Here is an 18,958-nt window from a genome sequence, read left to right as displayed (position 1 = left end):
GAGTGACATCTGGCTTCATATTTATGAGGTGGTGACCATCTTTACTGCCAGCTGAGTGTGTGTATGAGACTCACCATGCACTCTCTGTATTCTGTTATTACACTCTCTGTTGTATTCTGTTATTGCACTCTCTGTACAAGCCAAGGGTTTTATAAAATTTCTGAGGCTATTATAATCTTCTGTGGCCTTTTTTTAACGGAGAGAGATTCAATCACTCATGTTTCTAAAGCAAGTAGTGAGAGTCAAAATTACTCCTATTTGTGGGGTGTGAGAGTCATTATTATGCCTGTAAGTTGTGCCTAGTTATATGCCACGATTTACTCTGTGGTAATGAAACAGGTGTGACTGCCAAGTCACCTAACTATTGAACAAAAATTTTTCAAATATTCTACTTGTAGAAAAGTTCCTGGAAGAAAAGTTGCATAACTTGGGGGTGTCACCCAGATGTATGACACAATGCCCCTTTTAAGCAGTGTCTAGGCAGAAGAGGAAAGTCATATAACTTAAATTATTGGCTGAGAGATGTGCAACAATGCCTTCTGTTGAAGGAACCAGTCAGGAGAGTCATGTCATTTGCATGCAGTGCTTAGAAATGCTACAATCCCCAAGGCAGAGGTTGTAGTGAGCTAAGATCACACCACTGCACTCCAGCCTAGGTAACAAAAAAAAAAAAAAAAAGAAAGAAAAGAAAAGAAAAAAATGCTACAATCTCTGTGGAAGCAGAGTCCAGGCAGAGGAGGCAAGGCAGGGAGACAGGTAACCTGGAAGATGGATTCAGAGACATGTTACAATCCTTCCTGAGGATATTGTTAAGACAGGAGAGTCAAATCACCAAGGTGAGCAGCTGAAATATATAGGTGAATCTCACTTGTGGACTACACCTTGGCAGGATTATTAAATCACTCAGGAGCTGGACAATTGTGTATGTCACAATAACATTAGTGAAGTGCTTCAGGAATGGGAGTCACCATATAGCATATGACCTGGCTCCATATTTAAGAGTCATGATTAGTCAGTCCTCTTATCTCATCTCAGGTATATGTCACAACATCGGCTGTGAGTGGAGAGCAAGTGGGAAGGTCACATCACCTGGGTGGGTGCTGGTCCTGTGAGATGTCATAATCCATCTTGTGGGCAGGACTCTGGAAGAAGAATCACATCAACTGGATACTGTTTTTGGTGATATATCAAAATTCCACCTGTGGGCAGGGCTTAAGAAAGAGAGGAGGCTCACTTAACCAAGGCAGTTGGCATAGGTATATGTCACAATGGCTGTTATGTGCAAAACCGAGGTAAGAAAGTGACTACACCTTGGTGCTGAGTTTATCAATATGTCACAATCTCCCCTGTGATCAGGTTGAGAGAAGAGGAGAAACATGACCTAGGTGATGAGCAAAGTGATATGTTACAAAGCTTCTCATTGGCAGAACCCAGAAGGGAGAGTCACATCACTTGGGTGCAGAACCCAGTTGTGTGTTTCAATGCTCCATAAGTGCAGGGCCAAGGCAGGAGAAGGGAGTCACATCACTTACCTGATGGACCTAGATATCAGCCACAATGCTCTTCTTGGGCAGCACTCAGGCACATAATTCAAATCACCTTGGTGCTGGTCCCAGTGATATGTAAAAGTGCAATTTGTAGGCAGGCCCAGGCACCTATTCTTGGGGGCATGGTCCAGGTATGTCACAATTTTATCTGTGGTTATGGCCTAAAAATGAGAGTCAAGTTATTCAGAAGCTGGGCTAACTTTTATGTCCTAATCACGCACTAGGATATATTCAGATATAAGTTTCACAGTCCCACACAAATCCCAGCTTTGTGTATGTGAGTCAACACCCCCTATGACTTGGGCCAAAGTAGAGGAGTCACAGTCTCAACAGTGAGCAAGATCCATGCATAAGATGCCCAATTCCACTTTAAGATTGTGTTCCAGGAGGGGAGTCACAGCTTCACAGGTGTGCTGAATCATGCATCACCAAAAGACCTGTGGACTGGACACATGTATGAGAGGAACAGTTTCAACCAGGGACAGCCATTTTGTGTGAGATTTAGTACCTTATTTGTAGGGGCTATTCTTGTGAGAGAATGACAGTAGGATCAGCTGATTGTATATACATGAGTCACAATAGCACTGGGTTACTGTCCCCGTTAGGACATCCTTTGTACCATTCAGGCTGTATATCATACGCCTGAGTGTCATAGTCCTCTGTGAACTTTATACAATTAGTAGACCCATTGCTTTACTTATGGCCATAAGACTGGTTAAGAATGTCAAAATATATCTTCTTTCTGGGTCTAGATACAACAGCTGTATTTGTGCATGTGAGCTGAACCCAGGTATATGTCACTATTTCTCCTGTGGGCAGAACCAAGGTAGGAGACTCTCATCACCAGGATTCTGAGCTGAGAATACATTATAATCTCTTTTGCAGGTAGTGCCAAGTCAGATGAGTCATATCATCTGGGTGCAGCTTCAAGGTGTTAGACTCAACAATATTTAAAAATGTCCTCTGTTGGCAGACTCCAGAATAAAGAGCAGAGTTGCATTATTTAAGTTTTGCATTCAGCACTATGTACCTATTTCTTTAGAGCACAGGACCTAGGCAGGAGAGAGAAGTCACATTTCCTAAATGATACATTAAAAGATGTCACAATGTTCCTTGGGAGCAAAGCACAGGTAAAATTGACAACTCACCTAGTGGATAGGCTCATAGATATGTGACAATATCTCTTTTAGGCAGTGCCCTGGCAGAAGAGTCTCACAATGCACAACGGGAAACAATTTAAGCAAAAGTTTTAACACCTGGCTACTAGGTCCAGTGATATGACACAATCCCATTGACATAATATGTTATCGGAGCTCTTATACACGGATCCTGTCCACTGTTGAGATTGTGAGTCCTCTAGTTTAGCCTAACATAGATAGGATTGATTCACATATGTGAAACCAGGACTTGTGTGTGACGTGAAATTATTTCCAAACCTTTCTTAGCATGTGATTGGGACAGGTAACTTTGCCCAGCACATAAATAGTGGGACTCTCTTTTCTAGGCTCAGACCACAGATGAAATTGTGCCATATGTGGAACAAACATGAAAGCAATATATGATATCTTCCTTGACTCTGCCTACAAAGGTCACTTTAATATATTACTGAGACCATCACCCAGGTCATGTGAATTATCTGCCTGAAGCCTGCTTACAAAGGCAATTGTGTTCTATATCTAGGTCCATCAGGTAAGTGATGCGACTCCCTTGTACTGCCTTGGCCCTGCAGTTACAGTGCATTGTGTCACATAACTGGGAACTTCATCCAGGGGATGGGATTCTCCTTTTTGAATTCTGCCAACAGGAAATATTGTAATGTATCACTTGGCTCAGAACCTAAGGTGATGTTTCTTCACTTTTGCCTGTGCCCCAGCCACAGGGAGATTGTGACATATCGCTAAACCCACTGACCAACGTAAGGTAACTCTCCAGCCTTGGCACTGCACATAAGGGCCATTGTGACATATGTCTAGGCCAATTGCCTAGGTTAACTGAGTCTCCTCTATTTCCAAAGTCATGTTTACGAGGAGGTTTTTGTCACTGAAACCAGCATCCAGGTGATGTGACTCTTCTGCAAAGGTCCTGTCCACAAGGTGGATTGTGATATCTCACTGGAGCCACAGCCACTTATGTGATGTGACTTTCTTGCATTCTCTCTAACCAGAAGGAGATATTGTGCCATATACCTGAAACCATAACAAAAGCCTAGTAACAACTTATATACCTGAAGCCAGGATATGTTCAGGAGAGTTATTCTTATTCTTAAACGTTTCCACAAGTGTAATATAACATAAACCTTTGCACTGCTCCTGAGTGATTTAATAATTCTGCCTAGGTATCACCCACAAATGAGGTTTTGACAAATGCCTGGGCCAAGCACCTTGGTGATTTGACTCTTGCTATCTTAACAATGCCCTCAGGGGATATTGTGACATGTTTCTGGACACATCACCTAGGTTACATGACTCCCCTCTCCTGCCTGTACCCAGCTCGCTTTGGTAATTGTAGCATTTCTAAACACTATATCCAAATGATATGACTCTTTTTTTCTGGGCCCTGTCAACATTAGGCATTGTGACATATTTTTGGGGCCAACATTTAGGTGATATGACTCTCCTCTTCTGTCTGGACACTACCTACAAGGGACATTGTGCCACAGAGCTGGATTTAGCACAGAAATTATGTGAGATTTCTGACAGGACCCTGCCTACAAAGAGAATATTGGAATATGTACAGTCCAGCATTTAGGTGATATGACTATTCTTCCTGCTTTATAACCACAGAGAATATTGTAACAGATACCCAGGCATGACTCACAGGAATGATAATGACTCTCATATGTGTACTCAGTGTATAGAGAATATTTTGACACTTACAACTAGATTTAGGGACATGCATGATGTCCTGTATCACCTTCTTCTACAAAGGTCACAAAAGATTACAACATTCACATGTATTTTCCAAAGTCTTTGGGTTATACGGACAGAGTCAAAGCAGGGTTCAGCACACAGCTGAAATTGTGAGTCTTGTATGCACACCCAGCTGACAGAAAGGACTGGATGGAAGGACTGGACACAGGTGAAATTGTGACATATACCTGAAAAAGCATCCAGGTGTTATGACTCTTTATTTCTGCCTGAGTATTGCCTACTTGTGGCATTGGGCCATATCTTTGAGCCCATGACCTAAGTGATGTGCGTCTCTTATTCTGTCTAAGCCTTTACAATGAGAAGATAGTGACGTGTTGATGAGCCCAGCAATTAGGTAATTAGGTAATGCGACTCTCATCATGTTGCCAAAAAATGCCTACAAACAGGACTTTTTCTGTAGTTCAGGGCCCCACACCTGGATTCTGTTACACTCATTCCTAGGTCGTGCATAAAGAGGGAATTTCAGCATATTTCTGGGCCTAGCACGCTAATGATGTGACTCTCCAGCCTGTGCCAGAGCCAGAGCAGGTATTTTGATATATCTTTGGCCCATTCCATAGGTGTTTTGAGTCTCCTTATTATGCTGGGTTTCTTCTATGTGAAGTTGTGTTATATTGCTGGCTCCAGAGCCCAATTATTGTGACCCTCTTTCCTAAGGCCTGCATAGACAAGGCATTGTGTCATACTTCTTGCCACAACACCTAAGTGATATCAACCTCCTGCCTATTTTTTTTGCCCACAAATTTGATTATAACATATACCTTTCTTCAGTTCAAAAGCATGATTATCATGCTTTTATTGGGATTTAGCCAGTAGGAGACGTTTTGCCTTTCATGACTAGGTTTAGGTCAGTAGGTAAAGCCTTTAACTGCATATGTGAACAAGCTCACAGAATTTTACAACAATAACTCATCTCACAAAAACTTCTTAGGTGGTAGAGAATTTTGTAACAGGGTCCAGAAAAATGTTAGTATCATGATTTCATACAACACATTCATGTGAAAGTAAAAGTTATTACCATCCTGCGTTTACAACGTTAATTGTTGAGGTCCTCAATCTAATAAGTAAACACAGCACAAAGATGAAATTGTAATTTTTATCAAAAAATCTGGCCACAGGTGGGATGGTCACTCAGTTCTGGACCCAGCTCACAAACCCAATAATGCTGTCATCCCCGTTGAAGCCAGCATATAAGAGAGATGTTGACTGTCATACCTGAGTTTAGTGCAATATGTAAGATCGTGAGTCCATATAAGCATGTAGGCCTCAGTGAGGTTTCAACTCTCATGCATGTTGTATAAAGTTCTCAGATGTTGTATAGAGTGTCATACTATGGCCAGCACCCATGTGAGTTTGTGACTGACATATACACAACTAGGTAATAGTTAATGGTGTCACCCTTATAGTTGAGGAGATTGTGTCCTATCCTTCACCTGGCACCCCAGTGTTGAGACTTTTCGGTTTAAATTCTTTTCCCGGGAGGAGCTTCCAAGATGGCAGAATAGGAACAGCTCCAGTCTGCAGCTACCAGTGTGAGGAATGCAGAAGGTGGGTGACTTCTGCATTTCCAACTGAGGTACTAGGTTGATCTCACTGGGGCTTGTCAGACAGTGGGTGCAGCCCACAGAGCAGGGAGGGGCATTGCCTCACCTGGGAAGTGCAAGGGATTGGGGAATTCCCTTTCCCAGCAAAGGGAAGCCGTGACTGATGGTACCCAGAAAATTCGGTCATGCCCACCCTAAAACTACATTTTTCCACTGGCCTTAGCAAATGGCACACCAGGGGATTATATCCCGTGCCTGGCTCAGAGGGTCCCCTGCCCATGGAGCCTCACTCACTGCTAGCATAGCAGTCTGAGATTGAGCTGCAAGGTGGTAGCAATGCTGGGGGAGGGTGATCTGCCATTACTGAGGATTCACTACGTAAACAAAGTGGCCAGGAAGCTTGCACTGGGTGGATCCCACTGCACCTCAAGGAGGCCTGCCTGCCTACGTAGACTCCACCTCTGGGGGCAGGGCATAGATGAACAAAAGGTAGCAGAAACTTCTGCAGACTTAAACATCGCTGTCTGACAGCTTTGAAGAGAGTAGTGGTTCTCCCAGCACAGAGTTTGAGATTTGAGAATGGACAGACTGGTACCTGAACCCCGAGTAGCCTAAATGGAAGACACCTCCCAGTAGGGGCCACCTGACACCTCACACAACTGGGTGCCCCTCTGAGATGAAGCTTCCAGAGGAATGATCAGGCAGCAATACTTGCTGTTCAGCAATATCTGCTGTTCTGCAGCTTCTGCTGGTGATACCAAGGCAAACAGGGTGTGGAGTGGACCTCCAGCAAACTCCAACAGTCCTGCAGTTGAGGGTCCTAATTGTTAGAAGGAAAACTAACAAACAGAAAGGACATCCACACAAAAACCCCATCTATACATCAGCATTGAAGAACAAAAGTAGATAAAACCACAAAGATGGGGAGACACCAGAGCAGAATAGCTGAAAATTCTAGAAATCAGAGTGCCTGTTCTCCTCCAAAGGAATGCAGTTCCTCGCCAGCAATGGAACAAAGCTGGATGGAGAATGACTTTGACGAGTTAAGAGAAGAAGGCTTCAGATGATTGGTAATAACAAATTTCTCTGAGCTAAAGGAGGATGTTCGAACCCATCGCAAAGAAGCTAAAAACTTTGAAAAAAAGATTAGATGTATGTCTAACTAAAATAAACAGTGTAGAGACGTCCCTAAATGACCTGATGGAGCTGAAAACCATGACATGAAAACTATGTGATGCATGCACAAGCTTCAGTAGCCGATTCTGTCAAGTGGAAGAAAGGATATCAGTGATTGAAGATCAAATGAATGAAATAAAGCAAGAAGAGATGTTTAGAGAAAAAAGAGTAAAAAGAAATGAACAAAGCCTCCAAGAAATATGGCACTACATGAAAAGACCAAATATACATCTGATTGGTGTACCTGAAAGGGATGGGGAGAATGGAGCCAAGGTGGAAAACACTCTGCAGGATATTATCCAGGAGAATTTCTCCAACGTAGTGAGGCAGACCAACATTCAAATTCAAAAAAATACAGAGAATGCCTAAAAGATACTCCTCGAGGAGAGCAACAACAAGACAAATAATTGTCAGATTCACCAGAGTTGAAATGAAGGAAAAAATGTTAAGGGAGCCAGAGGAAAGGTCAGGTTACCCAGAAAGGCAAGCCCATCCGACTAACAGTGGATCTACTGGCAGAAACTCTACAAGCCAGAAGATAGTGGGAGCCAATATTCAACATCCTTAAGGAAAATAGTATTCAACCCAGAATTTCATATCCGCCAAATAAAGCTTCATAAGTGAAGGAGAAATGAAATCCTTTACAGACAAACAAATGCTGAGAAATTTTGTCACCACCAGGCCTGCCTTACAAGAGTTCCTGAAGGAAGCACTAAACATGGAAAGGAACAACTGGTACAAGCCACTGCAAAAACATGTCAATTGTAAAGGCCATTGATGCTACAAAGAAACTGCATCAACTAATGAGCAAAATAACAAGCTAACATCATAATGACAGGATCAAATTCACACATAACAATATTAACCTTAAGTGTAAATGGGGTAAATGTTCCAATTAAAAGACACAGACTGGCAAATTGGATAAAGAGTCAAGACCCATCAGTGTGCTATATTCAGGAGAACCATCTGATGTGCAGTGACACACATAGGCTCAAAATAAAGGGATGGAGAAAGATTTACCAAGCAAATGAAAAGAAAAGAAAAAGAAAACAAAAAACAAAAACAGGGGTTGCAATCCTAGTTTCTGATAAAACAGACTTTAAACCAACAAAGATCAAAAGAGACAAAGACGACCAATACATAATGGTAAAGGGATCAATTCAATAAGAAGAGCTAACTTTACTAAATATATATGCATCAAATACAGGAGCAGTCAGATTCATAAAGCAAGTCCTTAGAGGCCTACAAACAGACATAGACTCCCACACAGTAATAATGGGAGACCTTAACACCCCACTATCAACATTAAACAGATCGAGACAGAAAGTTAAAAGGATATCTAGGAATAGAACTCAGCTCTGCACCAAGTGGACCTAATAGACATCTACAGAACTCTCCACACCAAATCAACAGATATATATTCTTCTCAGCACCACATCAAACTTAATCCAAAATTGACCACATAGTTTTAAGTAAAGCACTCCTCAGCAAATGTAAAAGGACACAAATTATAACCAACTGTCTCTCAGACTACAGTGCAATCAAGCAAGAACTCAAGATTAAGAAACTCACTCAAAACCACTCAACTACATGGAAACTGAACGACCTGCTTATGAATGACTACTGGGTACATAACGAAATGAAGGCAGAAATGAAATGTTCTTTGAAACCAGTGAGAACAAAGACACAACATACCAGAATCTCAGGGATACATTTAAGGCAGTGTGTAGAGGGAAATTTATAGCACTAAATGCCCACAAGAGAAAGCAGAAAAGATCAAAAATCGACAGCCTAACATCACAGTTAAAAGAACTAGAGAAGCAAAAGCAAACACATTCAAAAGTTAGCAGTAGGTAAGAAATAACTAAGATCAGAGCAGAATTGAAGGAGTTAGAGACCCAAAAAAACCCTTCAAAAAATCAATGAATCCAGGAGCTGGTTCTTTGGAAAGATCAACAAAATTGATAGACTGCTAGCAAGACTAATAAAGAAGAAAAGAGAGAAGAATCAAAGAGACACAATAAAAATGACAAAGGGGAGATCATGACCGATCCCACAGAAATAGAAACTACCATCAGAGACTACTAGAAACACCTCTAGGCAAATAAACTGGAAAATCTAGAAAAAAATGGATAAATTCCTCGACACATACACTCTCCCAAGACTAAACCAGGAAGAAGTTGAATCTCTGAATAGACCAATAAGAGACTCTGAAATTGAGGCAATAATCAATAGCCTATCAACCAAAAAAAGTCCAGGACCAGATGGATTCACAGCCAAATTCTATCATAGGTGCAAAGAAAAGCTGATACAATTCCTTCTGAAACTATTCCAATCAACAGAAAAAGAGGGAATCCTCCCTAATTCATTTTATGGGGCCAACAACATACTGATATCAAAGCCTGGCAAAGACAGAAAAACAAAAAAGAATTTTAGACCAATATCCCTGATAAACATCGATGCAAAAATCCTCAATAAAATACTGCAGCACATCAAAAAGTTTATCCATCATGATCAAATTGGCTTCATCCTTTGGAAGCAAGGCTGGTTCAATGTACACAAATAAATAAACATTATCCATCATATAAACAGAACAGCCCTTCATGCTAAAAACTCTCCATAAATTAGGTATTGATGGGACATATCTCAAAAATAATAAGAGCTATTCATGACAAACCCACAGCTAATATCATACTGAATGGGCAAAAAATGGATGCATTCCCTTTGAAAACTGGTGCAAGGCAGGGAGGCCCTCTCTCACCACTCCCATTCAACATAATGTTGGAAGTTCTGGCCAGGGCAATCAGGCAAGAGAAATAAATAAAGGTATTCAATTAGTAAAAGAGGAACTCAAATTGTCCCTGTTTGCAGATGACATGATTGAAAACCCCATCATCTCAGCCCAAAATCTCCTTAAGCTGATAAGCAACTTCAGCAAAGTCTCAGGATTCAAAAGCAATGTGCAAAAATCACAAGCAGACCTATACACAAATAACAGACAAACAGAGAGCCAAATCATGAGTGAACTCCCATTCACAATTGCTTCAAAGAGAATAAAATGCCTAGGAATCCAACTTACAAGGGATGTGAAGGACCTCTTCAAGGAGAACTACAAACCACTGCTAAACGAAATGAAAGAGGACATGAACAAATGGAAGAATATTCCATGCTCATGGATAGGAAGAATCAATATTGTGAAAAATGGCCATACTGCCCAAGGCGACTTATAGATTCAATGCCATCTCCATCAAGCTACCAATGACTTTCTTCACAGAACTGGAAAAACCTACCTTAAAGTTCATACGGAACCAAAAAAGATCCCGCATTGCCAAGACAATTCTAAACCAAAAGAACAAAGCTGGAAGCATCATGCTACCTGACTTCAAATTATACTATAAGGCTACAGCAACCAAAACAGCTTGGTACTGGTACAAAAACAGAGATATAGACCAATGGAACAGAATAGGGCCCTCAAAAATAATGCCACACATCAACAACCATCTGATCTCTGACAAACCTAACAAAAACAAGAAATGGGGAAAGGATTACCTATTTAATAAATGGTGCTGGGAAAACTGGCTAACCATATGTAGAAAGCTGAAACTGGATCTCTTCTTTACACCTTATATAAAAATTAATTCAAGTTGGATTAAAGACTTAAATGTTAGACCTAAAACCACAAAAACCCTAGAAGAAAACTTAGGCAATACCATTCAAGCCATAGGCATGGGCAAGGATTCATGACTAAAACACCAACAGTAATGGCAACAAAAGCCAAAATTGACAAATAGGAGCTAATTAAATGAAAGAGCTTCTGCACAGCAAAAGAAACTATCATCAGAGTTTCTTACACTGTTGGTGGGACATAAACTAGTTCAGCCATTGTGGAAGACAGTTTGGCAATACCTCAAGGATCTAGAACAAGAAATGCCATGTGACTCAGCCATTCCATTACTGGGCATATACCCAAAGGATTATAAATCATGCTGCTGTAAAGACACATGCACAGATATGTTTATTGTGGCACTACCGATAATAGCAAAGACTTGGAACCAACCTAAATGTCCATCAATGACAGGCTGGATTAAGAAAATGTGGCACATATATGCCATGGAATACTATGCTGACATTAAAAAGGATGAGTTCATGTCCTTTGTAGGGACATGGATGAAGCTGGAAACCATCATTCTCAGCAAACTATCACAAGGACAGAAAAGCAGACACAGCATATTTTCACTCATAGGTGGGAATTGAACAGTGAGAACACTTGGACACAGGGTGGGGAACATCACACGCTGGAGCCTGTCATAGAGTAGGGGGAGAGAGGAGGGATAGCATTAGGAGATATACCTAATGCAAATGATGAGTTAATGGGTGCAGCACACCAACATGGCACATGTATACATATGTAACTAACCTGCACATTGTGCACATGTACCCTAGAACTTAAAGTATAATAATAAAAATAAAAACAATAAAAATAAATTCTTTTCCAGAAGGGCATTCTTACATGGTTCAGAAATGGTTCGGAATCATAATAATGTTACACGGTTCAGAAATGGTTCAGAGCCATAATGCTACATGGTTCAGAAATGGTTCAGAATCATAATAATGTGACTTTTCTGCCTGGGAACTGCAAACAGTGGATATTTTCACATATCTCTGGGCCTATTGACTAGGTAATATATCTCTCTTGCCAATGGCCTTCCCATATCCAGCTGTGTCATATTGTTAGATACAGCATCTAGGTAATGTGTCTCTGCTCTCCTGGCAAGATCCTGCCCACTGAAGAAATTGTGACATACCACTGAGTGCAAAACCTAGGTGACATTAATGTTCTCTTTGTCCTGAACTCTACCAAGAAAGGAAATTATTACATATCGCTGAGCCCAGCACCCAGGTGGTGTGATTTTCTTTTTTTACTGTAAACTGTCTGCATTGGGCATAGTGACATATTACTTGAGGCTGTACCCAGGTGGTGTGGCTCTTCTGCCTGGTTTCTGCCCACATGTTAGATTGTGACATATAACTAGGGAAGCACCTAGTTGATATGACTTTTCTTTGTGGGCCCTTCATAATGAGGACACTGGGCTATATCTCTGAGCCCAAGACTGAAGTGAAGTGACTTTCAGCTTCTGCCTGGTCTTTACAAGAAGGGATTGTGACATATCGTAGAGGTCAGAAGTCAGGTTAGTTGTCACTCCTTATTTTCTGGAACCATTCTCACCACCCGAATTTTTGGCCTATTGCAAGGTCCAGCACCCAGGCAATGTTCCTCCTTTGCCTGGGTCCTGCATACAGATAGAAGTATGGCATATTGCTGGGGCCAAAACTCTGATAATTTCCTGTTGAGAGCAGGACATTATCTCATGACTCATGACTGTCCTGGAGCCACAGAAGGTATTTTGACAAATCCTGGGCCCATCATGTGGGTGTTTTGATATCTTTTGCCTGGGTTTTTTCCACAGGTGGGATGGTTTTGTTTTGCTCAGTCCAGCACCAATTTAATGTGACTGTAATTCCTATACCCTGCCAAGGGAGGACATAGTGACAAGTTGCTTGGCACAGCACCAAAGAGATGTTACCCTCCTGCATAGATTTTGCCCACAAATGGGACTCTGACATATACCTTAGTTGAGATCACAGGCATGGTGATCAGACTTATATTGGATTCAGCCAATAGGAGATATTTTGCCTCTCATCACTAGGCGTAGGGCAATGGGTAAGGCCCTGGGTTGCATATTTGTATGAAGCTCACAGAGCTTTACAGCACTAACTCATAATATATAACCTCCTTGGGTGGTACAGAGAGTTTCAAGACAAGAACCAGCAAAATGTTCGGATTGGGATTCTTGATTATGCACCCAAGTGAAAGTAAATGTTTCCATGCCACATGGCCAAAGCCCACTGTTAAGGTCCTGAGTCTAAAAAGTAAATACAGTAGAAAGCTGGAATTTTGACCTTCCTATGTGGATCTGACCACAGGTGGGATAGCGACTCATTTTTACATCTAGCTCACAGGCATGATAATGGATCTCATTCCTTAACCCAGCCTGCAGAAGAGATGTTGACTATAAAACTTGGGTTTAGGGCAATGTGTTAAGATCATGAATCTATACTACCATGTAGGGGTCAGAGTGGTTTGCCACTGTCACACATGCTGTATAAACCCTTAAAATGTTGTAGAGTGTCATACAACAGTCCAGGAAACATGGAAAATTGTGACTCTCATATACAAACCCAGGTCACATTCAATGGTGTCAACATCAAAGACAAAAAGATTTGGCATATTACTAAGCCTAGTAACCAGGTGTTGTTGAGTTTTTGGATTACATTTTTTTCTATTGGGTGCACTGTGACATATCGCTGGGTTAGAATTATAATAATGTGACTGTTCTGCCTGGGCCCTGCCAACAGGGCAAATTATCTCATATCTCTGGGCTTATAAGCTAGGTGATTTTTCTCCCCTCCCTGTGCACTGCCATCAGAACACATTGTGAAATATTGTTTGGCTTAACATCTAGGTTATGTGATTTCCTCCCCTGCCTGTGTCCTGTTCACCAAAAAAGTTTTGATGTACTGCTTATTGCAGAAACTATGTGATGTGACTCTTCTTTATATGCTAGGCTCTGCCAAGAAACGGGATTATTACACATTGCAGAGCACAGCACCTATGTGGAGTAACTCCTCTTTTTCTTCTTCCCTTTCTATAGTGGGCTTGGGGACATATTATTTGAGGCCATACCCAGGTGATGTGACTCTTCTAAATAGGCCCACCCTATTAATGAGATTGTAATGTATCAGCAGCTTAGCACCCAGGTGATGTCTCTCCTGCCTTTTCCCTGCTTTCAGGTGAAATTTTAACATATATCTTAGTTAAGCACACGTGCACAAAATAATAACCCTCATACTTGGACTCAGACAGTAGAGATATTTTGACTCTCAGAGACAGTCTCACAGCCATGGGTAAAGTCCTGGATTTTTCACTTTTATAAACTTCATGAAGGATTATAACACTCAGATATATCATATGAAGTCTTAATGACAAAAAGTGCCCTAACAGAGAACAGAAACAAGGGGCAGATGGGACTCTTGTATGCACACCTAGCTGGCATGATTGTCATTCTCACACAGAACAGGGCCTAGGAAGGAGGTACTAAATCTCACACATAAAAAGCAGTTGAAGGTTGAAATAATTACTCTCATTCAGGAATCTGATTCACAGGTGGTTTTGTAACATTTGAACCATGATTCAGCACACTGTGGTGCTCTGACTCCGCTGCTGGAACACAGTATTCAAGTGGGACTGGGGATCTTATACATGGATCTGGCTCCAGGCTGAGACTGTGACTCTCCTACTTCAACCCAATGCATAGAAACAGTTGACTCACATAAAAAAAACCAGGACTTCTGTGGGATGTGAAATTTATTTCTGAACCTTTCTGATAGTGTGATTGGAGCAAGGTAACTTTCCCAACACATGACTAATATGACTCTTTTCTAGGCCCAGACCATGGAAGAAATTGGGCCATATGTGGAACAAGCGACTAAGCAATAGATCACTTGTTTCATGGCTCTGCCTACAATGGGAACTGTTATATATCATTGGGACCATCACCCGGGTGATGTGCATTATCTGCATAAAACTCATAAAACTACCTACAAAAAAATTGTGTTTTATATCTAGATCCATCACATAAGTGTCGTGGCTCCCTGCTACTGCTTTGGCCCTTCACTTACAGTGCATTGTGACACATAACCATGTACTGCACCCAGTTGATGTAATTCTTCTTTTTGGGTTCTGCTAACAGGAAGCATTATAACATGTCACTTGGGTCAGAACCTAGGTGGTGTTTCTTGGCTTTTGCCTGTACCTTGACCACAGGGAGATTGTGACATAAAGCTGGGCCCAGCACTAATGTGAGGCCACTCTCTGGCTTCTGTACTGCACAGAACAGACATCGTGACACATATCTAGGCCAATGGCCTTGGTGAAGTGAGGCTCCTCTCTTACCAAAGTGCTGCCAAGAGAGGGGGTTTTGATGTGTCAGTGAAATTAGCATCCAGGTGATGTGACTCTTCCACCAGGTCCTTCCCACAAGGTGGATTGTGACATCTCACTGGAACTGCACCCACGTAGGTGACGAAGCTTGCTTTTTTTTTTCTCTTGCCACAAGTGGTATTGTGCCATAAAGCAATGATTATAACAGAAACCTAATTACAATGAATATGCCTGGAGCCCAGGACTTGCGCAGGATGGTGGCTCTTAGTATTAAGCCTTTCCACAGGTGTAATTGTGACATATACCTTTGCCCAACTACTGAGTTATTTAATAATTCTGCCAAAGTATAGCCCATAAATGGGATTTTGACAAACACATTGGCCAAGCACTTTGGTGGTTTGACTGAGGTACCTTAGAAATGTCCTCAGGGGAGACTGTAACTGATTCTTGGATGCTTCATCTACATGACTCTCCTCTTTTGCCTGTGCCCTGCTTCCTTTGGTAATTGTAGCTTTTCTAAACACTGCATCCAAATGATATGACCCCTTGCCTGGGCCCTGTCAACAACAGGCATTTTGACATATTTTTGTGCCCATCATTTAGGTGATATTACTCCCCTCTCCTGCCTGGACACTGCACACAAGGGACATTGTGCCACAGAGCTGTATCCATCACACAAGTTTTGTGAGATTTCTGATAGGGCACAGAGTACAAAAACAATTTTTGAAATAATTCTAGCCCAGCATTTCGGTGATGTGGTTGTTCTGCCTGCTTCATAACCACAGAGGGAATTGTAACATATACCTAGGCATGGCTCACAGGCCTGATACTGGCTCTCATACGTGGACTCAGAAAATAGAGAATATTTTCACCCTTATAACTAAGTTTAGGGACATGTGTGATGTCCTGGATCTCCTCCTTGTACAAAGGTCACAAAATATTACAACACTCACATACATTTTACAAAGTCTTTGGACTATACAGTCAGAGTCAAATTAGAGCTAAGCACCCAGGTGAAATTTTGAGTCTTGTATACCCACCCAGCTGAAGGTAAGGACTGTTATCATCTCACATGGATGAAGGCAACTGTCACACATGAAAACAGGACATATGTGGTATTGTAAATCTCATCTTTGGAATTTTATGACAGTGTGATTGTGACATAAATGTTTGCCAAGAACTTGTGTAATTTGACGCACCAGACTTGTTCCAGCCCATATACGGGATTATGATTCCTACCGAGGCCAACATCAAGGTGATATGACTCTCCTGCCTGGTCATATCTCTCAGTAGATTGTGAGATATCACTGGATCTAGCACCCTGGTGATGTTACCTAGTTGCCTGTGCTAGGCTCACTAAAATTATTGTGACATATTTCTGTGTGCACTTCATAGTTGATGTAAGTCTTCTCTCTGAAATGGGCACTGTACAACAGAAAGATAGTGACACACTGCAGGAACAGGCACACACGCAAGGATATTCCTTTGCAGAGGATCCCCAAAGGAGGGCATTGTGACATATCTCTGGGCCTATCATCTAGGTTATGTGGCTTTACTGCTTGAGCCCTTCCAAACTTGAGAGTTACATATTTCTAGGCAAGGCACACAGGTGATGGTATTCTTTTGCCAGGGCTCTGCCTCATAGTGGACATGGTGACATATCTCTGGGCCTATCACCTAGGTGAAATGATCCCCTCCTTGAGCCCTACACATATGGAGCATTGTGGCATAATCAGAAAACATGCACCTAGTATGATGTTTCTCTCTTGGCTGGGTGCTGCATTAAGAGAGCCTTTGATGTATCTCGGGACCCACCACCCAAGTGATGTGGCTGTTCTGCCTGCTTTTTGCCCACAAGTCACAAAATGACATATTCCTAGGGAAGCACGTAGGTGATGGGCCTCTCCTCTTCTACATGAGCCCTGCCTACTGGGGACATTAGGACATATTTCTGAACCCATGACCTAAGTGATGTGACTCTCCTTTTCTGCCCGATCATTCACAATAGGAGGATTTTGGCACATGGCTGAGCCCAGTACTTAGGATATGTGACTCTCTCCTTTTACCCAAACCATGCCCACAGGAAAGAAATTTTGACTTATTGCATTGCCCAGCACCCAGATGATGTTAACCATCTACCTGGAATCTGTATAAAGAGCTAATTATGATATATTACATATTGCTGGTCCCAGTACCCGTATGATGTGACTTTCCTGCCTGTGCTGGAGCTACTAAGATATGTTGATGTATCTTGGGCATACTGTGCTGGCATTTTGGCTCTCATAACTTGGCTGAGTGTTTTCCCATATGCAGGATTGTATCATATTGCTGGGTCCAGCATTCAGCTAATGTGACTCAATTTCCTATACCCTGCCTAGAGAAGACATTGTGAAGTATTTCCTGGCACAGCATCAAAATGGCATTACCCTCCTGCCTAGTGTTTTTCACACGTATGTAATTATAATATATAACTGCTTCAGTTCACAGCCATGATGATCAAACTTATATTGGGATTCAGCCAATAGAAAATATTTTGCCTTTCATTGTTAGGCTTGTGGAAATAGGTAAGGTCCTGGGTTGCGTGTTTATACCAAGCTCAAGGAAGCTTACACCACTAAATTACATTGTATAAACTCTTTTGTGGTAGAAATTTTCATAACATGAGCCAGCAAAAAGTTCAGATTGGAAGTCTCTATTACACCCCCAGGTGGTGGATTGTCACATCTCACTGGAACTGCACCCACATAGGTGGTGTGACTTTCTTGCCTTCTCTCTGACTACAGGAGATATTGTGTCATATACCTGAGACCATAACAAAAGACTAATAAAAACTCATATGTCTGGAGCCAGGACATGTATAGGATGGTGAGCCTTATTCTCAAACCTTTCCACAAGTGTAATTGTATGTACACCTTTGTCCAGTACCTGTGAAATTTAACAATTCCACCTAGGTACGTCCCACAAATGAGATTTTGACAAAACTTGTGTCACGGACATTGGTGATTTGACAGTGCTACCTTACCAATATTTTCAGGGGGACTAGCCACATATTTCTGGACCCATTATCTGGGGTATATGACTCTCCTTTTTGGCATGTACCCAGCTTACTTTAGTAATTGTAGCATTTCTAAACATTGCATCCAAATGACATGACACTCTCTTCTGAACCTTCTCAACAAGAGGAATTTGGACATATTTTTGGGTTTAGCTTTTAGGTGATAAGTTTCTCCTCTCCTGTCTGGACACTGACCACAGTGGAACTTGTTCAATGGAGCTGGATTTAGCACACAAGGCATGTGATATTTTGGACAGGAGACTGCCTGTGAAGATAATATTGGAATATTTCTGGCCCAGCATTTAGATGACATGGCTGTTCTGCCTGCTCCATAACCACAGAGGGAATTGTAACATATACCTAGGCATGGCTCACAGGAATGAGAATGATTCTTACACGTAGACTCAGCCAGTAGAGGATATTTTGACTCTTACAACTCAGTTTAGGGACATGCATGATGTCCTGGATCACTTTCACATAAAAACATCACGAAAGATTACAATGCTCAAATATGTTTTACAAAGCCTTTGGGTTATACAGACAGAGTCAAAGTCGGGCTCAACACACAGATGAAAGTGTGAGTCTTCTATACACACCCACCTGACACTAAGAACTCTCATTATCTCACATGGATGAAGTCAACTGTCACACCTGAAAACAGGACTTGTGTGTTATTGTCAATTTTATCTTTGGAATTTTCTGAG

The sequence above is a fragment of the Gorilla gorilla genome, chromosome Y (genome assembly GCF_029281585.2).
Source record: "Gorilla gorilla gorilla isolate KB3781 chromosome Y, NHGRI_mGorGor1-v2.1_pri, whole genome shotgun sequence".
Lineage (NCBI taxonomy): Eukaryota > Metazoa > Chordata > Mammalia > Primates > Hominidae > Gorilla > Gorilla gorilla.
This window is presented reverse-complemented; position numbering follows the sequence as displayed.